Source organism: Equus przewalskii, chromosome 5 (assembly GCF_037783145.1).
Source record: "Equus przewalskii isolate Varuska chromosome 5, EquPr2, whole genome shotgun sequence".
Classification (NCBI taxonomy): domain Eukaryota; kingdom Metazoa; phylum Chordata; class Mammalia; order Perissodactyla; family Equidae; genus Equus; species Equus przewalskii.
In genome coordinates this window covers 76,615,372-76,641,002 of record NC_091835.1, presented here as the reverse complement: position 1 = coordinate 76,641,002, position 25,631 = coordinate 76,615,372, and the positions used below count along the sequence as shown (strand labels likewise).

General features: G+C 42.2%; 1 long non-coding RNA gene across 3 annotated transcripts in view; it reads right to left on the bottom strand.

Annotated features, from left to right (window-relative positions):
* LOC139083406 (uncharacterized) overlaps positions 1 to 25,631 on the bottom strand; it is a 347,719-nt gene that overhangs the window by 96,033 nt on the left and 226,055 nt on the right. Inside the window, exons 2-3 of one of the 3 annotated variants that reach the window (XR_011540102.1) lie at positions 15,443 to 15,491; positions 14,641 to 14,719 (exon numbers count right to left, since the gene is read on the bottom strand). The exons of the other annotated variants lie outside the window; for them this stretch is intronic. This is a non-coding gene — a long non-coding RNA (uncharacterized lncRNA). The remainder of the gene's footprint in view (positions 1 to 14,640; positions 14,720 to 15,442; positions 15,492 to 25,631) is intronic. 3 annotated transcript variants of the gene reach the window in all.

Below are 25,631 nucleotides of genomic sequence, written 5' to 3'. Positions count from 1 at the left end.
CTATTTTACAGATAGAAAACTGAGGAGACCCAAAGATTTCAATCAGCTTGACCAAAATCCTTTATACTGTCGAATAGAAAAAATGTGAATTATTACTTCTCTCCAGTGCCCAGCCTGGTGCCTGATATGTGGCTCCATATGTGTTTAGTGAGTAAAAGATCATGTAAACAAATAATTTAAAAAATAATTATAGTACTAATTACTATAACAGTGGTGACGGTTATAACAAACAAATAACGTGATGCAGGAGTCCAGAGGCATGTGTCACTAACCACTGTGCTTGCTAGTCACAGCTTTAAATTTGCAAAACTGATGTTTGGAGACATATTTATTTTTAATTCTTTCAGTCAAATTTTTCGCTGACAAGAAGTGACCTTCGTATTAGTGATTTTTATATTGATCCCAGCAGGTACCTTGTTCAACACAGAGTCTGGCTAAAATATTCAGTGGGTCAATTCTCTCCATATATGAACAGCACTATCTGAGTCCCAGACTCTCTTCCTCCCAGGGATCTGCTGTTCAAGGTCTGTGTAAATTTATAGCAGTGAAATGAAAATATTAAATGTTTCCATTGGGTTAGTTCTGCATTGCATGTAAATCCACACCAAATGCGTCAAACCAAAGTGTAAATTCTTTCCTATGCCAGATTTTCAATCTTATTGTTAATTGTATTTTAAAATTTACAAATATTTAAAGTCAAAACACGGATGCAAATTTTTTACTAAGGCACAAGTCATATCAAACTGGAAGCCTGCTTTTTCCATTTCTTTTCAGATGCCCTAATACACAGGAGACAGCAAAGGGGAGCTTCCTTTAGCCTCTGTTACTTTGCCTTTGTGGAGCTGTTTCCTCATCTATAATGATGGTGTCTGATCAGACTGTATTGGAGGTCCCGTCAGCTCTAATAGTCTGTGATATGATGATTTAACTTCTATACTGTGTAATATGGGGATAGCTTACTTCCCGTCTCTCACATGCCATACAGAGAAGAAACTTCCTCTCTACTTCCAAGGAAGGAGAGTACAGGACAAACACTTGGGTTCCCTCTCTCCATCCCCTCACTTGCTCACTCACGCCTCCCAGTGGAAGGAGGAGTGATTTACCTGATGGGTGAGGCAAGGAGCCCCTAAAATCCAGAGGATCTTGTTTACCAAGGTAAGGGCACAGCATCAAAAATGGCACCATCCAAGTCTCCTGCTATTTTGCTCTCTTGGCTCATATGTCCTCATGTAAGGGGATCTGCCTCTCTGCTTCCTGCACCAAATAGTACTATCCTCCACCAGGAGATCCAATATTCTCTAGCTTCTCTGCTCGGAAGTGATAGGCAAGCTTCAACTGGGGTATGAGACTCCATGCCAGGCCACCATTCTCCAACTCAGCTTTCCTTGTGTAAAGATGATACTGTACTTTAATCTACATTGGACAACTGGTATCCACTATCAGTTATTGAGAACACCACAGGTAATAATTGTCCCAGAAAAGGGCCCAAACTGGGTATCCTCTGCACATTCCAGAAAGTCAGAATATGACCCTGTGCTAGAGGAGGGAGTGTGACTAAATCCCGGACAACTATGCCTGGGCCTCAAAATCTGGGCAACTTGTGGAATGGGGAAGAAATTCACACATGGAGAGTCAAGGGAAGACAAAGAGGAACACTTGGAGTGTAGTCCACTGTGTGATGGTGTTTGCATCCTTTTCCAACTTGGCCCCAAAGGAATTTACACCGAGTATTTGCCAAAAACATTAACTTAAAGAGTAAGGTTAATGATCAACTTCTACCATCAGGGACTCTGTAAGAAATAGAGTCAAACTATTTGATTCCTTAAGACAATAAATGATAAAGGAGTTTGCAACAGTCAGAAAGGAGGCTCTCTCTCCTCTCCCACTCAGCAGTGATGGGCATGCATCAGCAGTCAGCCATGTCTCAAAGCAATGGCAGGAGCAGCGACTACCTCTAAGAGGGGCAGACCAAATACAAAGAGAAGGCAGAAGAATGGATACTGCCTGCAGTCATGGTCAGAGACTGTATGCTGCAGAGGAACCCCAGAGGAGACACCAATGATGAGATCCCTGAATGTCAAGACCTGGTGGCTAGAGTTCCAGTAACTTTCACAGCTCACCATGAGATGCCAGAGGATCAATCATCACGACGTATGATGTTAGACCAGCACTGCCCAATAGTAACAAACTGTAAGCCACATAAGTGAGTTTCCTAGTAGCCACAACAAAAAAATAAAAATATAGAGGTGAAATTAATTTTAATAATATATTTTATTTAACCCAACATATCCAAACTATTACTATTTCAACATTTAATCAATACAGAAAGTTATTAATATATTTTTCTTTCTTTTTTAAATATTGTCTTTGAAACCCAGCATGTATTTTACACTTAAAACGCAGTTCAATTCAGACTAACCACATTTCAAGTACTCCGTAGCCACATGTGGCTAGTGGTCATGACATTAGACAATACAGCATTAAATTATACCCGATAAGCTGAGTGCAGCGGGAAAGACGGGGCGTAGTATGTGGGGGGGGGGAGGGGGTGTATACATCAATAAAACATCTCCCAACAGCAGCAGAAAGTGTAAACTTTGAACTCTAAAGACATTACTGCTGAACCAAATCGTAGATGACATCATTTTGCAAAGGAGATGATGTTCTTATTCTACAGCCACCATTTACCCTCATATTGTAGGTTTCATCCTAGACCCCCAAAAAAATCTTTTGTTTCAGAATATCACAAAACTGCATTGTACAATCCCCAGCTCTTACATATTCAAGAACGGCCTCTCCTGAGCAGATCTCCCGCTGCCCTTACTGCAATCCTGGGTTCATGTGAATACGTGGGCCACAAAGTTCCTTTGCTCCTGAGAGCAAATCATTGCAGCTTGTCTCCATGGGCATCCAACAAAGGCTGGTCCTGCAAAGTGCCGAGGAAAATTCATCTTCTCTCCCCATGAAACCATTTTCAGATGTGCACTAGTAAAAGATTAGCCAAGAATGAAAAGACGTTGTCATCAAAATTTGCATCAACAAATGGGTTTCCTGCCCCTACTTTGCACACTTCTTTTGCATTTGTGAAACCAGAGACACAGCTGGTGATATTTAAGAAAAATATATCCTTCTATTCCTATGAAAATGCACTCTGGAGAGAATAAGATGGGTTGCCTAATATCAAAAAAGGTAATCTTGTTTGAAAAATAGGCCTTTTGTCTTGCCCAGAGACAGCTGATAAATTAAAACAAAACAGAGGAATTAAGTAAAAGAAGATACATAAGTTAATGCAGCCTGAAGGCAACCTCAGCTTTAAGGATAACAAATCATAACATTTTTACAAGTTTTTCCTACTGATTTTACATTAGAAAAATGAATAGCTAATATAGCAAAAACAAGCATCTTCTTGCAAAAACATGTATACATATACATCAAGGATAGAACAAATGAACCTCTTCTTTTTTTCCACTACTGAATCAAATTCTAAGCTACAGCAATTAGCAGTCACTGAATGATCAATACCCAAGATTGATTTGCTCGGGCACTTGTGAAACTAGATTTTGGCAGCAGGAGTTAGTGCAGTGTGCTAGTGAAAAACCACAAGGAAAGAGAACTTTGGGTAAAGAGTGGATCGACAGTTTCATCATGTGTCAACTGTTCTCATCTTGCAGTTTAGTCCTAGAAGTTCAAGATCATTCAGCATGACCCAACAGAAGTGACGTGACATTTTGATATCCTACAAGAAACACATCATCCCTCAACTCACACAAAATCCTAACCATAACCTCATGTTCTCATGACTGTAATCATTCAGACACACCCAATCTCAAAAGATATACTCTACTTGTTTATATGCCTCTTCATCATTAGTCGACTTTACCTTTAAGATTTGAGGTTAATTTCTCCTAATAGTGGATGTCAGTAAACGGTGGTTAAACTCTCTTGCGTTAACAGTGGCATCTGTTTGAAATGGATTTCACCAAGTAATTTTTAGGTCTTGTGGCCCCAAAGTTACAGCAACTCTCTTGACCAAGCCTCCCCAGTAGCAACCCTGCAATTTCCTTTTGGGAATGGAGTTATAACTGATAAAAACGATTGATTTTTGATAAATCTATTGATAAAATCTATGATAAAAATCTATTATTTTATTTTCTACTTGAAAAGTGGGAAGAAAATATTTGAGGGCTGAGCCTCATTAAATAAATATAAAGAGTGTCAGAAGGTTCCAGAGAGAAGTTTTATGTATAAACAAATGTTGAAAGCTAAATTTTTTAGTGGCACACTTTTAGGAAGTCTACAATATGTGACTACTCAGTAACTCACTTGATTTTCCATTGTGGAATTTTTTTTATAGTACATCTCTTATCTGAATCACTGAAACGAAATAGATAAAATACGCCTTCTAAATTGCCTTCCCAGTCATTCTCCCCTGGTGAGTTCCTCCTTTGCAGTCACCACTACCCATCCACAACTCATACTGAAGAAAAAGGATGAGATCAAAACAATGTCTAGCTGACCACAATCCATGACCCCTCCAGGCCAACGAGAGAAAATCTACCTAGAGCCCCTGGGACTTTAACTTAGGGATTAGCACTTGGATATACTGGAGAGCACCCTGCAACCTGAAAACAGATTTTGGTGGTGACATTTAATCACTTATCTGTCCCTATCCCCTGCCCTATAATAGTGGCTGGAGACCCCAGATGTCACTGCAAAGGAACATGTGAAAGTCAGCTAGGCCAGGTATACACCAGGACAACCCTCCCATCTGGAGCCGTGGCCCCTTGCTCTCACATATTTGGTTCTATGACTCTCCTGGCTTCATACTCAGGTTCTCAACATCAGCATCAAGAGCTGCTTCTTGTGACCATTTTGGACTCTCCTATATGATTTACTATCCTCCTAACTTGATACCCTACTGTAGCCGCCTCTCTCTACCATCCCTCTAGAAGAGAATGATTGTGCATTTCCTGTCTGAACTTCTGAACATCACATCTGTTTGGATTCTTCATCACTGTGCACCATCTGTCTGCTTATAGTATGCTCATCAGTTACTTTAGCATGAGGTGGACTTCCTACCTAGGCTCTATCCTTTGGATCTTTTGTTTGGACAGGTAAAGCTAAATGCTGGCCAGTACTGGCAGCTAACTCTATTCCCTCCCCACCCCCAGCGCCTGCCCCACTCCCATGAATGGGATAGTCCCATGTCTTATTTATACCTTCTTCCTTCCCACCCCAAATCACCTCCCTTCACTCAGTCTGCCACATTCTCTCATAGTTATTGGCCATTCCTGGCTCTTCCTGTGAAGATAGTTTCTCTTAAAATGATATGGATTTCAGGGAACTGAGCAGTAGTCAAGAAGTTGGACGTCTTTTCTTCTCATCCTAAGTTTAGCTATCAATGGTACTTCACTGTTTTCTTAAAAGTCATTTTCTAGAACATCAAACGCACGCATATTCATCAGCTCCTATCTATATTAGATTATCCATGTTTCGCTTTCTTGCATTAGTGAAGTTGATCAAGAGCATTAGAAAGTAGAGCCACCCTATGAAGCTTGAATTTTGTGGCAAAGTGTGTGCAGAGCTGGCAGATACTCTTGCTGTATTTGTTGACTTCTCATGAAGGCACAAAGGAAACGGAAAGCTTCAGATATTTCAGAAGATTTTAAATGGTTTGGGAGGAATCTGATTTGCTTAAAAGTCTTCTCTAAGGGGAATTGTGTTTTGAACTGTTATATCACATATACATTTTATTGCCATTTCTGTTCATTCAGTCATCCAAATACCAAGATAAAGCATTGGACCATTGGACACAAGGATGAATTCCAAGAAGATTATGGAACGAGGAAAGTGCAGAATGGGTTTAATGACTCATGGGTGAAGCATTAGTCATTGGTCATAAACCAGTATGGAACCAGAGACACTGAGAATGACTTCAGGCTGCAGAGCAACAGGCTCTGCATGTTCCAGTTAACAGTTCAAGCAGCTGACTCAACACTTCCACAGAGTTCACGAAGCAAACAGCTCTGTTGGTTCACTCTATTTCATCTTCCATTTAACCTTTTACAATCAAGGTCTCTTTCAGCATAGTAGAACAACACAAAAAAGCGATTTATGGAAAAATATGATTCCTAAGAGAGAGAACAATGACATAAAATACCCAAACACACACATAAGTAAAGAGCTGCAATGGTTAAGTTAGGAATATTTGTTTAAAATGAATGCACTGAAATATAGTTTTTAACATAAGGAGTGTCTAGTGGTTTCACGGTGACTGGGAACTAAGAATTCTGGCTCTGCTTAATTCTGCTCACAGTTCAAGTTATAACTGAGTCTAGGTGAATCCCTTGTGTGCTACGACTCCCCATTTAGGACACATGGGGAGGAATGTGTACCATCTCAGGATCCTCTTCAGGCCTTGCCACATTTCTGAAGGCTTCTCTGACCCTTCCACCTTCTGGAAAGTAAATTACTCTCCTCTCTGTACCACCTCTCTGTCCTAAAGGTATTTCCCCCTCTGCACATACCTACTGTATTAGCGATTTACCACCTGGTACTATCCCCCTAGCCACTACCTAATTCTTCATATACTATTAAGGGGGATTCCTCACTGTTTAAGGCTAACAAACAAATTTTGGCAGGGATCCAATTGGGCAAGACATCTCAAGATTAGAAAAAGTGTAATGACTTTAAACTAACTGACCAGCATCGTGGATTCCAGTATCTTGGGAATTCTTATCCCTAATATCTATATTCAGTTAAACAACCAACAGGATATGGCATACCAAGACCATGGATTTTGAAGCCAGTCTTGGATTCAAACCCAAACTCTGCCTCAGATCCACTTCAATTCCCTCATTCAACAAGTATATATTATGCATCTGCTCTGTTCCAGACATGGTTCCAGATACTGAAAGTATAGAAATAAACAAAACAGATAAAATAATTAAGGAATTGTGAACCTGGAAGAAACTTTAGGGATTTTCTAAGTTTGATTGAGACACACTATGCACATTTGCTTACATACTGCTTGCTTTACAATGGCAGAATTGAATAGCTACAACAGAGACCACATGGACCAAAAAAAATTCTAAAATATTTACTTTACAGAATATGTTTCCTTTGCAGAAAAAGTTTTCTTGTCTTTCCCTAAGGGTTTCTAACTTTTCTTATTGAGTGCTGGCTGTGTACCAAAGCATTCCTCTAGACTTTAGGTGAATAATGCACATGCCCTGTTTTCAGGGAGCTTGTGGTTTAGGAGAGACGGCACAAGTAAAGAGGCCATTAGTATCCAATGAGGTAGGTAGACCTTTCCATGTTTTGTTCACCAATGTATCCCAAGCACCTAGAATAGTGTCTGGCACTCTGAAGATGTTGAAGAAATATTTTTTAATGAATTAATTTCATGTTTCCCACAGGAAGTGGTGTCTCAACAAAAAATTTAAGGACTTTCCAGGCAACTAGGAAAAGAGGGAGAAGAAATGTATGTTCAAAGGCCAAGAGGCTAGTGAATATGTGGAATATTTTCAAGAAAGTAGATCAGTAGATCTCATTAGAATGAGAGGTGAGAATGGTGGAGAAAAGAGGCTGGAGCAATGAATAGACCTCGCAGGGTCTTACATTAAGATACGCTGATGAGGGGCCGGCCCTGTGGCCTAGTGGTTAAGTCCGCACGCTCCACTGCGGCGGCCCAGGGTTCGGATCCTGGGCTCGGACATGGCACTGCTCGTCAGGCCACATTGAGGCAACGTCCCACATGCCACAACTAGAAGGACTCACAACTAAGATATACAACTATGTACGGGGTGGGGGTTTGGGGAGATAAAGCAAAAAAAAAAAAAGAAGAAGAAGATTGGTAACAGTTGTTAGCTCAGGTGCCAATCTTTAAAAAAAAAGGATATGCTGATAAGTCGGGACTTGAACTGGGAGCAAAAGGCAGCCACGGAAGGATTTCACGGTTGAGTGTGAAGTATTTAGATATGCACTGTAGAAAGATAGCTCTGGCCATGGTGTGCAGGGAGAAGAGGCAGGATTGAAGGCCCAACAGTCAATTAGCAAGCAGTGATAGTCACTCTGCAAAGCAAAACAAGAAAATCTTCCCCTCGAGGAATAAGTCTAAGTCCAGGCCTCCTCACATGGGTGATTCCAGGTGTTTGGGTGTCTGTGCTCCTTGGGTCGATGGTTACACAAAGTTCAGGAGAGGCAGGACAGCAAAGCAAGGGACAGACAACTGGGAACTATTCAATGGTGAGGAAATGTGGTATTTTTGAAATTATTGTTAGAGTAATTGGAGCTTTTAAATAGACATCTCAGAAAATCCAGAGACTTCTGGTCAGCAAGAGGAAAGGAATGTTCATCTTCTCTGAAAATCATTTTCTCTTAAAGCTGATTCATGATTCAGTTGGGGCAAAACTCCTCCCTTCGTTTGAAACCCAATGTGTGGTTTCTGTCCCTAGATTTTACTCTTTCCCCACGGTGAGCAGGTGTGCAGCAAAGTCACAGGCCACCAAGGATACCAGCGAAGCCACAGGGAGGAGTCACTATCAGATGGTACACATTGTCTTGCTCAACTCATCATTGTCCAAGGTCCTGGCATGAACCTCATGCATCCCAAAACTCAGGTCCTAGAGATCATCAGACTCAAGGAGGCTGACTCAGGCTTACTAAGTTCACAAAAGACTGAAGTATAAACCAGAAAACCAACTTATTATTTTACAATGATAAATGTAAGCAGCTGAGGGTTATTAGCTTCTTCAGTCTGGTGTGTATTTTTTCTCTATAAGCAAACTATACAGGGAGCTAAATTATGATCATACTATTTCACAAGAAGTATAGAAGACGTATAAAATAAATTAGCTATATGCTTTGACTATGAAGTGACGTCAGGCTAAGACAGCCTGAGATAGACATCCCACCACGCTGATGGTCTTGCCCATGGGAAAGAAACAGTCAAAGTCCCTTAGCTAAGGCTCCTTCTCCCCTGGCTAGTTCTAGGAGGGCACCTGCCAACATCTGCCTCTCTGACTTTCCATTTTCTGCTCTTCCACTGCTAGCCCACTGCAGGTCTGCATGACGAGTTCTCTCTTTCGATACGTTCATTCAGTTAATCAGGTTATAGCCCAGTCTTGCTGACTCCATTTTAAGTCATTCTCAAAAGGGCCTTTCATGTCTTTGTGCTGGCCTGCTAGGAGCAGAGGGCACTTCTATTCTCTAGTTTCCATATCTTGGAAGTCCTTTCCTCTTTCTCCCTTGTGCAGATACAGTTTCTGATGCTCAAATGCTTGCCCCTTGTCCCACACGTATCTAGAAGCTGGAAGCAGGATTTGATTAAGATAGGATCTCACACGGTATGTGCTTCCCTTACTTTTTACTAGAGTGAATTTTTCTGCGTGTGAAACCTGGTTTGCTTATGATATCATTAAAGCATTTATGCCCTTTACTGATTAAATTTTAAGATCTCTTGGATATAAGAGATAGATATAACACTGCAACTTACAGGGTACTTGATATTTACAGGCACTGGACTAATCACCTTATATACATATTTCATTCAAGCCTCTAAATACTCTAGGATGAAAGTATCACTACCCTTCATACCCTCCAATTGAGGCTCAAAGAAGGTAAGTGGTTCCCAAGGTCACTGAGTGATACAGCTGGAATTCAAAACTAGGCCTGTCAAACATCAAAGTATGTCAGCGCCCCGTGTTCACAAACATTAAAGAAGAATTCACCTGGCTACTCAGATAGAGCCTGGCTGTTTTCCACACTCATTGTACTTCTCACCTCTGTCCAGAACTGAAGCATTCAGCATGTTGTATTTTGATGGTAGTCTATCTGGCTCCTCTGATTTTGGTTTTGTCCAAGTGTTCCCAGCCCATGGCAGCCCCGTCATGTGTCCCTGCACTTCCGCGTTGCCCAGGAAAAGGTTGAGAAACAGCACTTTATATTGTTATGATCTACCTTCCCCCCTCATCATACGCTTCCAGGTGCTAGTAATCAGTCTGAACCAGCTAATCCCAAACTGTCGCAGGGTGGATGCTAACACTTCCCAGGTGTGGCTCTGCGGACTTTCAAAAGATCCACTCACCTACGTCCCCAGAGTCAAAAAGAATTTGTACTGATTGGTAAGAGAATGGTGTTTCATTTACCTTAGTTTTGTATAGCGGGTTCCCAACGAGGTTAATCACCAGAAACAGTTCAGAGATTTTTAAGCATATAGATTCTGGAGGCCACTCCAGGAATCAGTAAATTTTAAAAGCTTCAGGGCTAATTCAGAAACCCATTCAGGTTTGGGAACCCAGTGGAGTGGATACACCATGGGTGCTGGGAGCAGAAGACCTGGGTTTAAGTTCTCGTCTGCCACAGTGTGATCTGGGCAAATTAACCTCTTGGAACATCAATTTCCTCTTAAGCAGAGGGAGGTTGTAAAATACTTATTTCTTGGTATGTAGGGGGGAGGACTGAATAAGATAACTTAGGTGAAAAATATTCATACATAATTATTTTCATTTAATATTAACCTACCTCATTAAGAAAGTCTCAAAAGTAAAATGAGCACACAGTCCAACTTCAAATTCATTTTTGGCACTTAGTTAATGCATCTCCCCACATTCATCCTTGAATTCAATAATTCCAAATTCATGACAAATACAGCCATAGCTATCCCTTATAAAAACAAACATGTGCATTACAGTTACATTTAAAGAGAAGCCAAGAATCTTGAGAAGCCTTTTTTGTCCTCAAGCCATCAATTTGTCTGTCTTTTGGGAAAGGGTGTTTTGGATTTCTTGCTATCAATCCTTCACTTAATATGGAACTTCATGAATTCCAGCTGTTAGCCACATAATTTCTCTCCACATTTGATTTCTGGGCTTTTCCCTCGTCTCTAAATCCTTCCCATATGTTAGTCAGGGGGCCCCGGGCCTGGGGGGCAGAGGACAAGAGGCTCAGAGCTACCCTCTGTCCAAAGGCTAGAGTGATGTGTGGGACCACATGACAAGGCACAAGTGCCCTGATTAGGAGGTGCTCTCTGTCCTCATACCAGGCCTTCTGCCCTCCAGGCTCTGGCAGCCACCTGCTCCTTCTTTTCCCGAGCTATTCTTCAATTCACCATGTTAAAAAAAAAAAAAAAAGTATACTTTTTTTTAAGCTGAAACCACCCCTAGACTGTCTGCATTCTGGCTTTTGTTTACAAAGGCTCTGCGGTGTTCTTGTCAAGGGAAGAAGAGGAAAAAAATACCCCCCTTCATCTTCAATTTAACCTCTTACAATCTCTTTTAGTACTCTAGAAAAATATGAAACAGTGATTCATATGGGAAAGATATGATTCCTAAGAAATGGAACAGTGGCTCAAAATACTCAAATACATACATAAGTAAAAGGCTGCAATTTTTAAGCCAGGAATATTTGTTTGAAATGAAATGCATTGAATGTAGCCTCTAACATAAGGAGTGCCTAGCGGTTTCACAGTTGACTTGAAACCAGGAATCCTAGGACTGTTAAATTTTGCCAGCAGCTCAGGTTGTGCCCCAGCCTGGACGTGGTGGATCCCTCCGGCTCCGCCTCTCCATCTTGGCACGCGTGATGAGGGACCAGACCACCTCAAAAGCCGCTGAAGCTTTCTCTGACCCCTCCACCTGACAGAAAGTTAATTATGCTCTTTTCTGAAGTATTTATCCATCCATCATAGCCCATTCTGCCTTATTAAAATTTTGGCAACTTCTTCAGCCTCCCCAACCTCCCTTCAGGTCCCCAGCCTCAGGAGGCTGAGCCCTCCTTAAGGTGAAGATTATCCCATATTCATCAGGATGCTCCCCCCGCCTCCAGTAGCCAGTGCTGTGTCTGCCAAATCCTGAACGTTTGTTGCCGAACTTCACCAGTGGCAATGTCTGTTTGGAGAATTAAGGAAAGTATATGTGTTGGGTATTTGTGATATGTTCATCTTAAACTATTTTTCCACAACTCTCATTCTTCCCTTCCTCTCTGCCCTACAATCTTCTCCGGACAGACTATATTTGGAGCGTTTATTTAATTCTGAGCGCCAGCTCTTGAAATGTATGTGGAGAGATGAGAACACATCCAGAGCTCAGCAGACAGCCTGGTGGGTAGCAGATGCATCAGATGCCTCTTGTGCCCAATTCTGATTCTCTTGGTCCTACCTGTCCCTAGTTCCAGCCACTGCCACAGGACCAGATCGACTTCCCACAGGTATACCTGTCCGCACTTGCCTCAGATCCAGCCTCCTGCCTTTCATTGCCTCCTCAGGGCTTCTTTGCTGAGGAGGAGGTGAGGTTGGGGGTGCCCGCTCTGCTCAGGCACACGCAACCCGAGAGTGAGGAAGAGTAAACACCTACCTCACTGGGCAAACCTCTGACCAATGGGGGTGGCAGCCAATGGGTAAATGCTCCCCCTGGACAGACAGTCCGGAGACACATGTCATATGGCTCCTTGGGCCCTGTGGTGGGATGGTGCATCCTGTCCCCAAGCAGTGGCCAATCTGAAAATGCATCTTTTATTGACTCTCCCTCCTTCCCTGCACAGCTCCTCCATCTCACTTCTGCTCCCTAGATCATACTCCCCAGTAAAATGTTTACACATAAGCTTTGGTCGATACCTGAGTGAATGGATCAGGATGATGAACGTCTACAAATGGCATCCCATGGTGCACAAAGAACCAGGGCAAGATTCTTTTTAAAAAAGAAAGACCTCGGGGCTGGCCCTAGTAGCATAGTGGTTAAGTTTGGTGCACTCCATTTTGGTGGCCTGGGTTTGCAGGTTCCGATCTGGGGGGCAAAGCTACACTACTCGTCAGCCACACTGTGACAGCCACCCACGTATAAAATAGAGGACAACTGGCATAGATTTTAGCTCAGGGCTAATCTCCTCCAAGCAAAAAGAAGAGGAAGACTGGCAACAGATGTCAGATCAGGGCAAATCTTCCTCAGGAAAAAAAAAAAAAAAGACAGAAAGACCTTGAAAGAATATGAAACTTGTCATGTAGAAGAAAGAATAGATTTATTTTGTGTTGCTCCAATCAAGTTCAACTAGACCCATAAGTGAAAGGAACAATGAGGAAGACTTTGGCTTAATCCAGATTTTAAAAAAATGTGTAACAGTTAGAACTGGCTTCCCCACCAATGTCCTAGCTGCCAGCTTTCCTCTCAGACCCATCCCACACAGGATTCGCAGAATCTTCCTTTAATTAACAGCCCTTTAATGAAATTATCCCTTGTTTAAACACCTCTAATAGCTTGCAGCTCATTTAAGGACCAGATTCAAACTCTGGCATTGGAATTGTTCGGCAATACGATGAGCAGAATTGTGAGGTAAGGAGAGCTCTGTCACAAGGAGCGTTCAATTGGTTGTAAATAAGACTCTCTCTCTCAGTTCCCTCTTTCCAGGTGCCTGCTAGTCACATCCACTCTGGGTTCCATTATCACTTTGTCTTGAGTCTATCTAAAACAGAATTCATGTCCTCCCCAACCTCCACCAAACACTTTCTCGACTTCTTCATTTCTGAAGCGGTGCTTTCCCATCCCCTGTTGAATTCCTCACCAGGGGTAAGACCCTGCCCAAATGCTGCCTCCACCATAACTTCTCCCCACTTCATCCTCTTCTATTCTTTTCACGCTGACATTATAGTACTCAACACGTACAACCGTAGGTGCTGCAAACAGACACAAGTCTGCGAACACTTGGAGGACAGATACTGTCTCATTTTTTTTTTTAACAATCTCAGCACCTAAACAGTGTCCTGACCATCGTAAGCACTCAGAAAGTATTTGGTAAATGAGTCAATTAAAGAACAAAGTGATGTTAAGGGACATGATTCCTCAAAGTACCACAGTGTGAAGACTGAGAGTGACTGTTGGCTCCCCACCTCAAATCCCGTAGCCAATCACCCACGAGTCTTGCTTCTCTCTTCCAATCCCTCACCTCTCCTGGCTTATATCTCCATCTCACAGATCCGGTCTGGGCTTTGAATCTCATTCAGTAACTTCCCAGCCTCTGTCTCTACCTCTAGCTACTTCCAACACCTTTTATTATCCATTCACTGTGGATAAAAACACCAGATTATTCATTCTTAAAACCCTACTGCTCGTTTCCCTCTACCCATGAGATGAAATCCAAGTGCCTCGTCTAGGAATCCAGTTGTCTTCTGGTCCTATCTTTCCAGCTTTATTTCCCATACTTCTTAAGTCAAACTGGTGTCTTCTCTTCCCTATGTTCCCAACTGCGGCTTCTGGTTTCTTCTGCCTGGCCAAATCCTACACTGTTTTACGCACTGGTTCAAATCCCCTCGCCTCCATAAAGACTTTCCTATCGACTCCAGTCCTGAATGCTCACTCCATTCTCTGAATTTCTAATGCACTTACTGCCTACAACCATCCTCCAAGATTGGCCCTCACCAAAACACACACACACAAAAATCTGTGAAGGCAAGTAAGTTTGGGAGAAGAATATCTATACATATTCTGTAACAGTTAACATCTATTGAGGGCATGTGTCAGCCATTAGCTTTACTGATGCTGTTGTTTCAATTACTCCTCACAGCAACCCTGAGGAGCTGTTCATATCTCAGTCTACAGATAAGAAAACTGAGGTGAGATATTTGACCCCCTTAAGCCTCGATTTTCTTACCTGTAAAGTAGGATTCAAACCCATGCAGAGCTTGTGGCATGCACTTCTTGAGTATACGTAGTTGGTCCAATTTGCAGGTCTATAAAATGCAGTACAAACGGAAGAGGTTGCCACTATCAATATCATTTTGTTCCTCAACTAGATGGAAGCTCTCTGAGGACAAACACCAGTCCCATTCCACTTTATGTCTCCACAGCATAGAGCACAGTAAATGCCCATCCCCCAGTGAAGTGGGCGATTTTTTCCTTCATTTTCACATTATTAATGAACTCTTTTTAATGTATAAAAACAATACATTAAAACTTTTCACAGCACTTTCTCTGCCATTAACCCCTTTTATTTTCACAACAATGCTCAGATAGGTCAGTATTTTCAGAGCTTTTCATATACAAGAAAATTGAGATCCAGAGAAGTTAGATGATCCCCCCAGGAGTGAACATCTAGGATTTGGCAAGTAATAGGCTTCCTACGTCTCACCCTAATGAATGGACAATCCTCACACCTCTGACACCAGGGTCCCCTGTCAGCATTTCCAGGAGGGGCTTGATTGTCCACGTTGAGCAAGGCCCTTTATTTCACTCAATCGCCACTGGACTGTCAACCTCAGAAATATATAAAAATGTAACTGCTCTTTCAGGAAAAAAATAATAAAGGCTTTCTGATGCATCTACCTTGAATGTATTCGGGCCACTGTTTTGTGGAAATTAAATCACTGTCTCTCTGAAGTGAATTGCTAGAGGAATACATAATATTACACCAAATCAAGCCCCTGTTCCTCTTGTGACTTCTTCGTTATTCTTACCTTCTTTGCTTATCCAATCATTCACTTGTTTGTATTCAGTATTTGAACCCTGTAATGGAACATAAAATATAATAGATCTTCTTACATCTCCTGGTGGGTATGTATATGGAAATTGTTCACACACAGGCACAGCTGTATGCTTCACTGTGTAGGACTTAGTCCTCTTGTCTCTGCAAGGCCACATCTTGTGTTCTCAAGGCTTTTGCCTAAATAATGGGCTTTGATATTTCTATCAGCAGCAATCTACTTTCTCTCAAAAACTCCCTCTGGTCTGCGGGGGAGGTTGTTTTCAATGAATTTTTCTGCTCTTTCCTTTCCTGTCGTCCTATTCCTGATCAATGTTTTAGTCTAACTACTTGATTTTCAAATTACTTTGCAATTACCAAATGTTTAGCTAATTTTAGCTTAATTTCAAAAAGTGATTTTCATTGGTGCCATGTCTGTCTTTGTCTGTTCTTTTCCTTGGCAATATTATAGCTAGATGTGAAATTAATTGTGCCCTGATTTTAACAATGCTACCCGAACTAGCTAGCTGTTCTTCTTTGAGGAAGCATCAATTAAAAAAAAAAAAAACCATTCAAGCTGATGGATGAAAGAATTAGGATCTCTTAGCCTGAAAAAGTGTCGAGGGGTGACTATAATGGCCCTTAAGTACATAGGAGATAATGGCTAGTTGTCGGTGACTACAGGGAGAATAGAATAAAAGAGAATCGGTTTTAAGAGGGAACATGGAGATTCAGAATAGAGATAAGGAATAAATTACTATCTAAAGATAGGACTGGTGTCATCTGCAAGTGGGACAAATCTAGGGTACATGTGGTGTTTTGAAGATTCCTAGGAAAGCTCCCGCTCCCCCATAAACTTATCTTTCATGCTGGCCTTTAGAGAGCTCTCAATCCTGTCCATCACTCATCCTTTCCACACTCCCTAAAAATCAAATAGTCTTATGATTCATTAAGTCATAAGCGTATCGGTATGGCTTACAGGACCAGCCGCATAATCTGTGGGGCCGAGTATGAAACGAAAATGTAGAGTCCGTGTTCAAAAATTAAGGATTTCAAGATGGTGAGCGCAGAACATCAAAACCAAATATGGCCCCCCTTCTAAATGCAGAGATCTGTGCAACTGCCAGGTTATAAGCCATGAAGCCAGCCCTGATGGCTTAGTTTGGCAAGATGTAGAAAACAAGGAGGTTGGACCATGTGGCCTCTAAGATCCCTTAAGCACGGAGCAAATGAGTGACCTAGATCCAATGCCTACTCATGGAGCCACCAGCCTCATGAGGTCACGGAGGTGGGAAGAGGTCATCATGAGGAGAGGAGGAAAGGAGACCGAAAGCAAATGAAAATGAGCCCAATTCACCCTGCAGGCATGTGAAGGCCTGCTCTGGGTGAAGGATGATATCACGAGCACAGGAAAACCTGAAAAGTAAGTCTTGAGTCCCTGGCCATTCTGTTGCTGATGCCCGTTCTCTACAATATCCCCAGTTGGTCCTTAGCCTCCACAGAAGAGCCCTCTCTTCTCAGCCTTGACCAATCGCCATGTTCCCTCCATCCAAGCCTATGGACTTGTGCCTCTCTAGTCCCACTCTCTGTGTTGTAAATTGATAAGGCTGACACAAGTTAAGGTGTTAATAGCTAATAATGTGTTAACACCTAAATCTATTATTTTTTAAATGGTTCATTTAAAAGGAAAGAAAAGAAGATGAAACCCAACCCTCCAGCACCTAGGAGAACAGCCTAAAATGGAATGAGATAAATTCAAAGTTTAACGTAAGGTAGTTTTTTTAATCGTAAACCTATATGTGAATTCTACTTTCTAGACTATAATACAATTGTGTCTATTTTCTTTCTTTTGTTATTTCTTTTTTTCTCTTTTTTTCTTTTTTTTTTTTTTTTAGGAAGGTTAGCCCTGAGCTAATATCCATGCCCATCTTCCTCTATTTTATATGTGAGATGCCTGCCACACCATGGCTTGATAACTAGTGCATAGGTCTATGCCGGGGATCCAAACTGGCAAACCCCCGGCCACTGGAGAGGATGGTGCACAATTAACCACTACGTCACCCAGCTGTTTTCCTATTTTTAAGAAACTTTAGTATGTCAAATTACTTATATCTAGAACAAAATAAGTTCTCTACATTTTCATTTTTCTCCAGGCATAAACAAAATATTCAGTCCAGTGCAATTGTGAGAAGAAGCCACATTCATATGTAGGAACAAGTTGATTTTTATTTTATTTTATTTTTATTTGGAATAACTAGGAGTTCAAAAGCACCAGTCCATAAGGTGACATAACTCATTTTTCAAAGACTAGCTATGGGGTTTTACCAAGGCCTAGGGCCTCAGCTCTGGAAAGTTTGCACTAGCCCTTTTGACCCATAAAATTAGCATGTGCTCTCCCCAAACAGAATGTCTGGGTCATTTTGATGTAACCAATTCTCTAACAGCTGAAAGTTTCTTTTTTTTTTTTGAGGAAGATTAACCCTGAACTAACATCTACCACCAATCCTCCTCTTTTTGCTGAGGAAGATTGGCCCTGAGCTAACATCTATGCCCATCTTCCTCTACTTTGGATGTGGGATGCCACCACAGCATGGCTTGATGTGTGGTGCATAGGTCCACACCTGGGATCAAAACCGGTGAACCCTAGGCCACCAAAGCAGAGTGTGCAAACTTAACCGCTATACCACTGGGCCAGCCCCAAGCCGAAAGTTTCTTGATAACACAAAATTAAAAAGTACCAACTTTTCCAATCATGTACTCTTTGAGCTGTCAAGAAAGGATGAAATTGGCCAATACAGAAAAGGTGGATTTAGGAGATTTTCTTGTGCATTCTGTCACTAAAGCATTTATGAGAACAGAAATTCAAACTTAACCCCTGCTCCATTGACTCCACACATACGCACACAAGTTGATGCTCCACATTCGTTCTGTGGCTTCACCAAACTGCTGGAGGGAAAACGCTGGTCAACTTCCTTGAGACAACGTTGGTATGTTAGTTACTGGTTGCCTTTTAATAAATATCAACAAGAAAATAATTGCTGTTGTATTTTGACCGCTTCTCACAGACCGGGCTCCACGCCCACGGCCGTGCACGCATTATCCCAGTCGCACTGATGCTGAGTGGCCACCATGAGGATTAAATGAACTAGGCATTCAAAGTTAGCTAATATTAGCTAATTTGTGTATGTTATTTTCTTTAATCCCTTTAATAATCACATGATTAATAAATTAATAAGATCAAACTACTAAGTGACAGCTGGAATTTACTCCAGTTCAATAAAATGGAAAACCTGTGCTCTTTCCCTTCCTCTGCTTTCTAACTAGGCCCAAGGCTGGGCCCATAGGACTTTTTCCCATGAATCCCCTCTGCTTCACCCCCTCCATGAATCTACCTCCACAGCACGCCAAGGAGAAGTGTCTGCTTCATTTGCTTTTTGTCCTAGCGATACTACTCATTTGACATTTATTATTTATTTCTTTATTTTTGTATCAATATAGCTTCTCCTGGTAAAAAATGTATGACTAGGTGGTGGCTGAACCCTTGAAGGAAACCAGCCTGAGTGACCGTCAGTTCCAGACCTGGAGGCGGCAGGAGTTAGAAGGGACAGCGTCATATGTGCAGAAGTAATTTCCAGACATTTAGGAGAGGAGCATCATGGAAGAGGCACAAGCAAAGTGTCTCCAAGGGTCAGAGGCAGGGTCCTCTCAGGTGTGGGGGTCAGGGGAAGCTTCACAAAGAAGGCGACATGGGGATGGGCCTTGAACAACAGGTAGGTTTGCAGGGAGGACCTCCCAGCAGAGAGCTCACAGCATCACTACGGAATCAGGAGGAGTTCAGTTAAGCCGAAGGCACGTGACTACATGAAATGGAAGCTATGGCTGGAAAATCGGTGAGGTACAAAGAATGCCAGGACAAAGGTTTTATCATTTATTCTCCTGCCTAAAGGGAGCCCTTAGGAGGCAAGGGGACAGGAAGGCGGCCTACTCAGACCTGGTTCTGGGCAGAGTGTGCTGCTAACGCACAGCAGTGTGTATAATGGAGGCAACAGTGAGAGGGCACCTGGGAGACCTGCTCACACCCAGGCCAAGTAATGAGAGCCTGACCCAGGGGGGCAGAGATGGTGTGGTGCGAGGACAGGTGCGGGGACACTGATGAGCTAGTCTTGGCGGAATTTGGAAAGTGGCTGGCGAAGGGAAGGGAAAGGATGTGGGAGGAATCAAAGTCCATCTGTGGCTGGAAGAATGTGGGCACCATGCCTCCCCAACCTTGATGGGCGTACTGAGAGAGGAACGCAAGGCGCTCCCGGTAGAACACAGGGAACCCCGGCTGCAGCGCCTAGCACACTCCCTTTTTCCTTTATCTCCCTTGTCTTCATTGTCATTACAACTGTACCTTTTTTCCCCTTGGAGGTATATTTCCGTATCTACTCACCACGCCCTGCAAGGCCCTCCCTGACCTGACTCCAGCTAAGCCTCGCCAACCTTCTGCTCCTCAAACATAACAAGCTTGATCCTCTCAAGGCCTTGCACCTTGCTCCCTCTGTCTGTAACCTTCCCCTCACCTCCAGTGTTCACCTGGTTGGCTTCTCACCATCGTCAGATCTCAGTTCAGATGCTGCTCCCTCAGAGAGGCCCTCCCTCACTACCCAGTCTGAAGCAGACCCAGTCTTGCCCTCCCAGCCCGGGATCCCATCATCCTGCTACATTTCCCACATGGCACTTCCAGCCGCCTGCAGGTTTCTCGACTGTCATCTGTCTCCCCTCACCAGAACACCAGCTTCATGAGAACAGGGACCTCACCTGCTCACCATTGCAGACCTAAGACCTAGAACAGAGCCTGGCTCCTCACAAGCACAGTAGTCCTGGAATGAATCAATCTGCCGCACCACGTATCTCCCTCATGACCTGGCTTTCCTCAGGGAACAGAGCTGCAACCTCAGCCCAATCTCCCAATCAAAATACACCTTCACTGCGATAGCATGTCAACCACACTGACCGACACTTCTCTTATTTCTACTACCACTATTACTACTACTGCTTAGTACCTATCACATGTTGAGTGCTTACCAAGTACCAGCTAGAGTACTGATCATGTTATACACAGTATTCCATTTACCACTGTTACTATCCTCGTTTTAAAGAAGAGGATTCCAAGATTAATTTAATGAGGTGATAGGACTTGAAAGTCGTACAGCTAGTAAGTGGCAGAACCAGGGCTCAAATCCGGATTTTTCTTATTCCAAAGCCACAATGGCACACTCCCTCCCATGTCCAAGTGTATTGTTTAAAAGCTTGAGAGATACTGAACTAAATGACAGAAACCCCAGTCGGGGAGGGCTTGAAGAAAATATTTCTTTTTTTTTTTTTTTTTTTTTGAGGAAGATTAGCCCTGAGCTAACATCTGCCAATCCTCCTCTTTTTGCCCAGGAAGACTGGCCCTGAGCTAACATCCGTGCCCATTTTCCTCTACTTTATATGTGGGACACCTACCACAGCATGGCGTGCCAAGCGTTGTCATGTCTGCACCCGGGATCTGGACTGGCGAACCCCGGGCCGCCAAGAAGTGGAACATGCTCTCTTAACCACTGCACCACCGGACCAGCCCAAAAATAATATTTCTAAACAGTTTTTGAGGGTTCTGGATTACAGACAGGAAGGTGAATCCATCCTTTAAAGGAAAAAAAGAAAGTGTTTTTCCAAAAACAAGTCTTAGCCAGTCGGTTATCCTTTGTTAACTGTGTTCAGACAGTCATTAATCACCCCACTTCAGAGAGCCCCATTTGTGAGAGTGGCCTCCCAAAGCAAGGACACAGATTGGGTTTGCAAGAAATGCAACCCACTGAGAAAGAACGGCTTCAAAGCGCAGCAGGACCCCCCCACGCTCAGCCCCACCTGCTGCTGACACCTCGCACACTCTCAGCTAAGTTAGGGAAATGGAGCCGGACGATGCCGTCAGAAGGCGAGAGCAAAACCGTGCAGATTTTTTAAGAATATGGTAGATTGTTAGAGTCATCTGTGGGTTTCCAATACGCAAGGCATACCCTCATCTCTCTTATGCTGCTAAATTTAGGGTCCATGATAAATAATGGGTAATCAACTCTGAGATTCACTGAGAGACAGTTTGAGTTGGGGGGAATTTCTGTGAATCCAGCAATAATGCTATAGGAACAAGATTATGCAGAGAACCAAATGACCCAGGTTGCGAAAAATAAATATGAACTAGTGAGGTGATGGTGACCCCACTTTTCAAAGCTGTAAATAGTAGAAAGAGGATGAGAGAAAAAGAGGTTTTCAAAGCAATATAAAATTTAGCACTTCCTAGTTTATGGTCAAATGAATTTAAGACTTCAGCAGGAAAGCCAAGGACCTTGATTATCACAGCACTTGGGTATTTCAGATGATGCTATACTCAGCACGCATCCTATTAATATTGGGGGCTATATTTCCTTTTTCTAATTTTTAATATTTGATCATTTTTCAAACAGAAAAACATAGTCTATATCCCTGCTGAATTTATCAGGCAGAAATTCTTTTAAAGACATGGCAGTATATCAGTAGAATTTGTTGGATTCCTGCATCCGCCTTAGAAATGGTCCTTATACGTGCACATCTCATGTGTCATTAATTGATTTTAATACTTCTTTACTAATGAGTTCTTCTAGAAGCCATATTTCTGTACTGCTGGGAAACAATCTTTAAAGAAAAAAAAGCTGAACCAGAAATAGCAAAGTTTAGTCCTCTATTATTCTCACACCACAGAAAGCATGGGTGCAATTCTGTTTTAATAGCAGAATAAATGGTAGAGTGATAATGTTTCACACTAATAAATTAAATTTGGGTCGCCAATGTAAAATAGAAATGTTTCTGATAGTTATGGCCTGGAATACGGAATCTGAAAAAGAACTACAATTGCTCTGGGAAATGTTTCTTTGTATTTAAAAAAGGAGACTATCATTTTAACATTTCTCTTAACTTTGCTAAAAATAATAACCATGACAGAATGCTTTTTCCCTAACAGGAAGGCCAGATGGAAGAAAATCACTAAAGAACCACAGTGACCCCTAGTGGGGAGAAGCAGACTCGTTCTTCGTGCTTAGTAAGTGAACCACACAGAGCATTTGTGGGCAAAAACATTCTCTTTCTACAAGGGAAATAGGAAGAAAATGAGAGTATTGTTAATTTCAAAAAAGGATTCAGTGTTCATGCCTGGATCTGGCTTTCTTAGTTACTAGCAGTTTCCTAGTTTTTTTAAGTACTAGTTTATGTAGTTGTAATCATGCCATATGCATGATTTTTCATGGGGATTTGCTTTTAACATGACAACTCAAGCATTTCTCCATATTATTAAAAATCTTCATAAACATCCTTTGTGATTTACAATAATTTATTCAACCTTTTCTTTTTTTCCTAAGAAACTTTAAAAGAATTTAAAATATTTTAAAAGAAGTGAAAATTTTGCAAAGGAATCCAAATAAGATTAGCAAAACCTTGCAGGGTAAAGAAGGTTCTTGGGCAATTGCTTTAAGGAACTCATAGAGATGATTTGTAATCAAAATATCAATCATTCAGTGATCCCCTACAGCGTTCAAACTGCTAATGTTAGATACACACTGTGAAGGACCCAACAAAAGGAGTGATGCTGGACGGACAGGAGGAACGGAATTAAAGGGACCGGCATGTAAACAACGCAAGGCCGTGCACTGAAGCAGGAACTAAACACTGTAATGAGCTCAGGAGATCAGAAGGGCGAGAGCAGCCAGCCCTCTAGAAAAGCAATCAGGAAAACCACCAGAAGGGTGGACAGTTGAAGAGGAGAGGACAGACATCAGAATCACAGAGGCAAAATTGCAGAGGCCAGGGCTTGAATGCTTTTCTCAAAGGATGAGGAGTAGATGGTTCCAGCAGAGGGTTTAAGAGGAGCATTTCTTGTATTACAACGGGAACACAAAGGGAAGAGCATGGAAGGAAGGTGTGCTGAGCGTGTCCACGTCCAGTCTCCACGCCAGGAGGTTTCTGTGCTCTTCTCACTCACTCATCAACACCTTGCGATTGTGTCATTGGCCCCTTTAAGAGGAGAAGCTGAAAGGCTCAGAGCGGGTGATTCATGGCCAATAAGTGGAAAAGACAAGATTTGAACCCAATCCGTTGTCCTACGTGGACTGTATTTTCTAAAGTAAGAAAATCTGATCCCTTGCAATCGTGTTTAGTATTCACTTACTTAGAAAAAGAAAACCTTCTGATTGTAGAAAGATCAGAAGCACATTTCAATCAAGATTCTGTCTCTGTGATCAGAAACGTAGAATATGTAGCTTCTGAATTGATTACAATTGCAATTAAATGGCCTATACTTTTTCAGACTCCTCAAACCACAACTTTCTCTTGTGTGTGGAATTTGTGAAGGCTGAAAACCATGATATGCAGAGTAAGGATGCTAAGCCAGCCTTTGTGAAATTGCAGGGAGGGTAGCCCCTCGCTCTCTCTCCCAAAGCAGAGGGGTGGAGTGAGAGTAAGAACAGCAATGTGGCCTCTTGGGATGGAGTTTGGAGTGTTGGACTTGCTCTCAGACAGCCACACATGCCCAATATTCCTACACAGAAGAAAACTAACATTTACAGGACCCCTACCAACTGCCATATGCCCTTCAGATATGTTACTCAGTTAATACTCATGCCCAGCCCCTCAGGATCAGAGTACAAGAAAGCTGTGACCACACAGTTCAGGTCCTAGGAGTTCTCACATTCAAGAAATACAGTCCAGGGGCTGACCCAGTGGTATAGTGGTTAAGTTCAGCATGCTCCACTTTGGCAGCCTGTGTTTGTGGGTTCAGATCCCAGGTGCAGACCTATACCACTCATCAGCCATGCCATGGTGGTGACCCACATATAAAATGGAGGAAGACTGGCACCAATGTTAGCTCAGAGATAATCTTCTTCAGCAAAAAACAGAAAAGAAAAGAAATACGGTCCAACAACACAGTCCATTCAAACTAACTTGAGGTTTTTAGTTTTGTTTTTTTTTTGAGGAAGATTAGCCCTGAGCTAACTGCTGCCAATCTTCCTCTTTTTACTGAGGAAGAATGGCCCTGAGCTAACATCCATGCCCATCTTCCTCTACTTTATATGTGGGACGCTTTCCACAGCATGGCGTGCCAAGCGGTGCCATGTCCGCACCAGGGATCCAAACTGGCGAACCCCTGGCCGCTGAAGCAGAACATGTGCACTTAACTGCTGCGCCACTGGGCCGGCCCCGCAAACTAACTTGGACTCTTTACTTGCATTTCTCACATATTCTGAAGGGAATGTGTAGGTCACAACAATACTCTTTAAAATCCTCTTCCCTCTCCTTCACTTCCCTTACCAACCAACAACTACTCTGGCACCTCTCATACTTCAAATCTCCTCACAAAAGAATTATTTTTCCAAATTAAAATTTTTTGCTCCAAAAGACACTGCTAAGAATAAAAAGACAATCCATAGACTGGGAGAAATGTATCCATTGGGAGTAAATATTTGCCAAGCACATATCTGATAAAGGACTGCCACTAAAATATACAAAGAACTCTTAAAACTCAACAACAAGAAACCAAACAACCCAATTTAAAAAATGAGCAAAAGACCTGAACAGACACCTCACCAAAGAAGACATACTGACAGCAAATAAGCACATAAAAAGACACTCAACGTTAAATTGCAAATTAAAACAAGATACCACAACAGACCTATTAGAATGGCTAAAATCCAAAACATCAAGAGCACCAAATGCAGGCAAGGATGGGGAGCAACAGAAACTTTCATTCATTGCTGGTGAGAATGCAGAACGGTCCAGTCACTTTGGAAGACAGTTTGGCAGTTTCTTACAACGATAAACATACTCTATACAATCCAGCAATCAGACTCCTTGGTATTTACCCAAGTGAGTTGAAAACTTTCATCTACAAAAAAACTTGCACACTGATGTTTACAGCACATTAATTCATAATTCTCAAAAATTGGAAGCAACCAATTGACTGTCAATAGGTAAATGGATAAACAAACTGTGGTACATCCATACAATTGAATATTCAGTGATAAAGAGAAATTTGCTATCAAGCCACAAAAGACAAGGAGGAACTTAAATGCATATTGCTAAGGGGAAAAAAACAGTCTGAAAAGGCTACATACCGTGTGATTCCAACTACACGACAT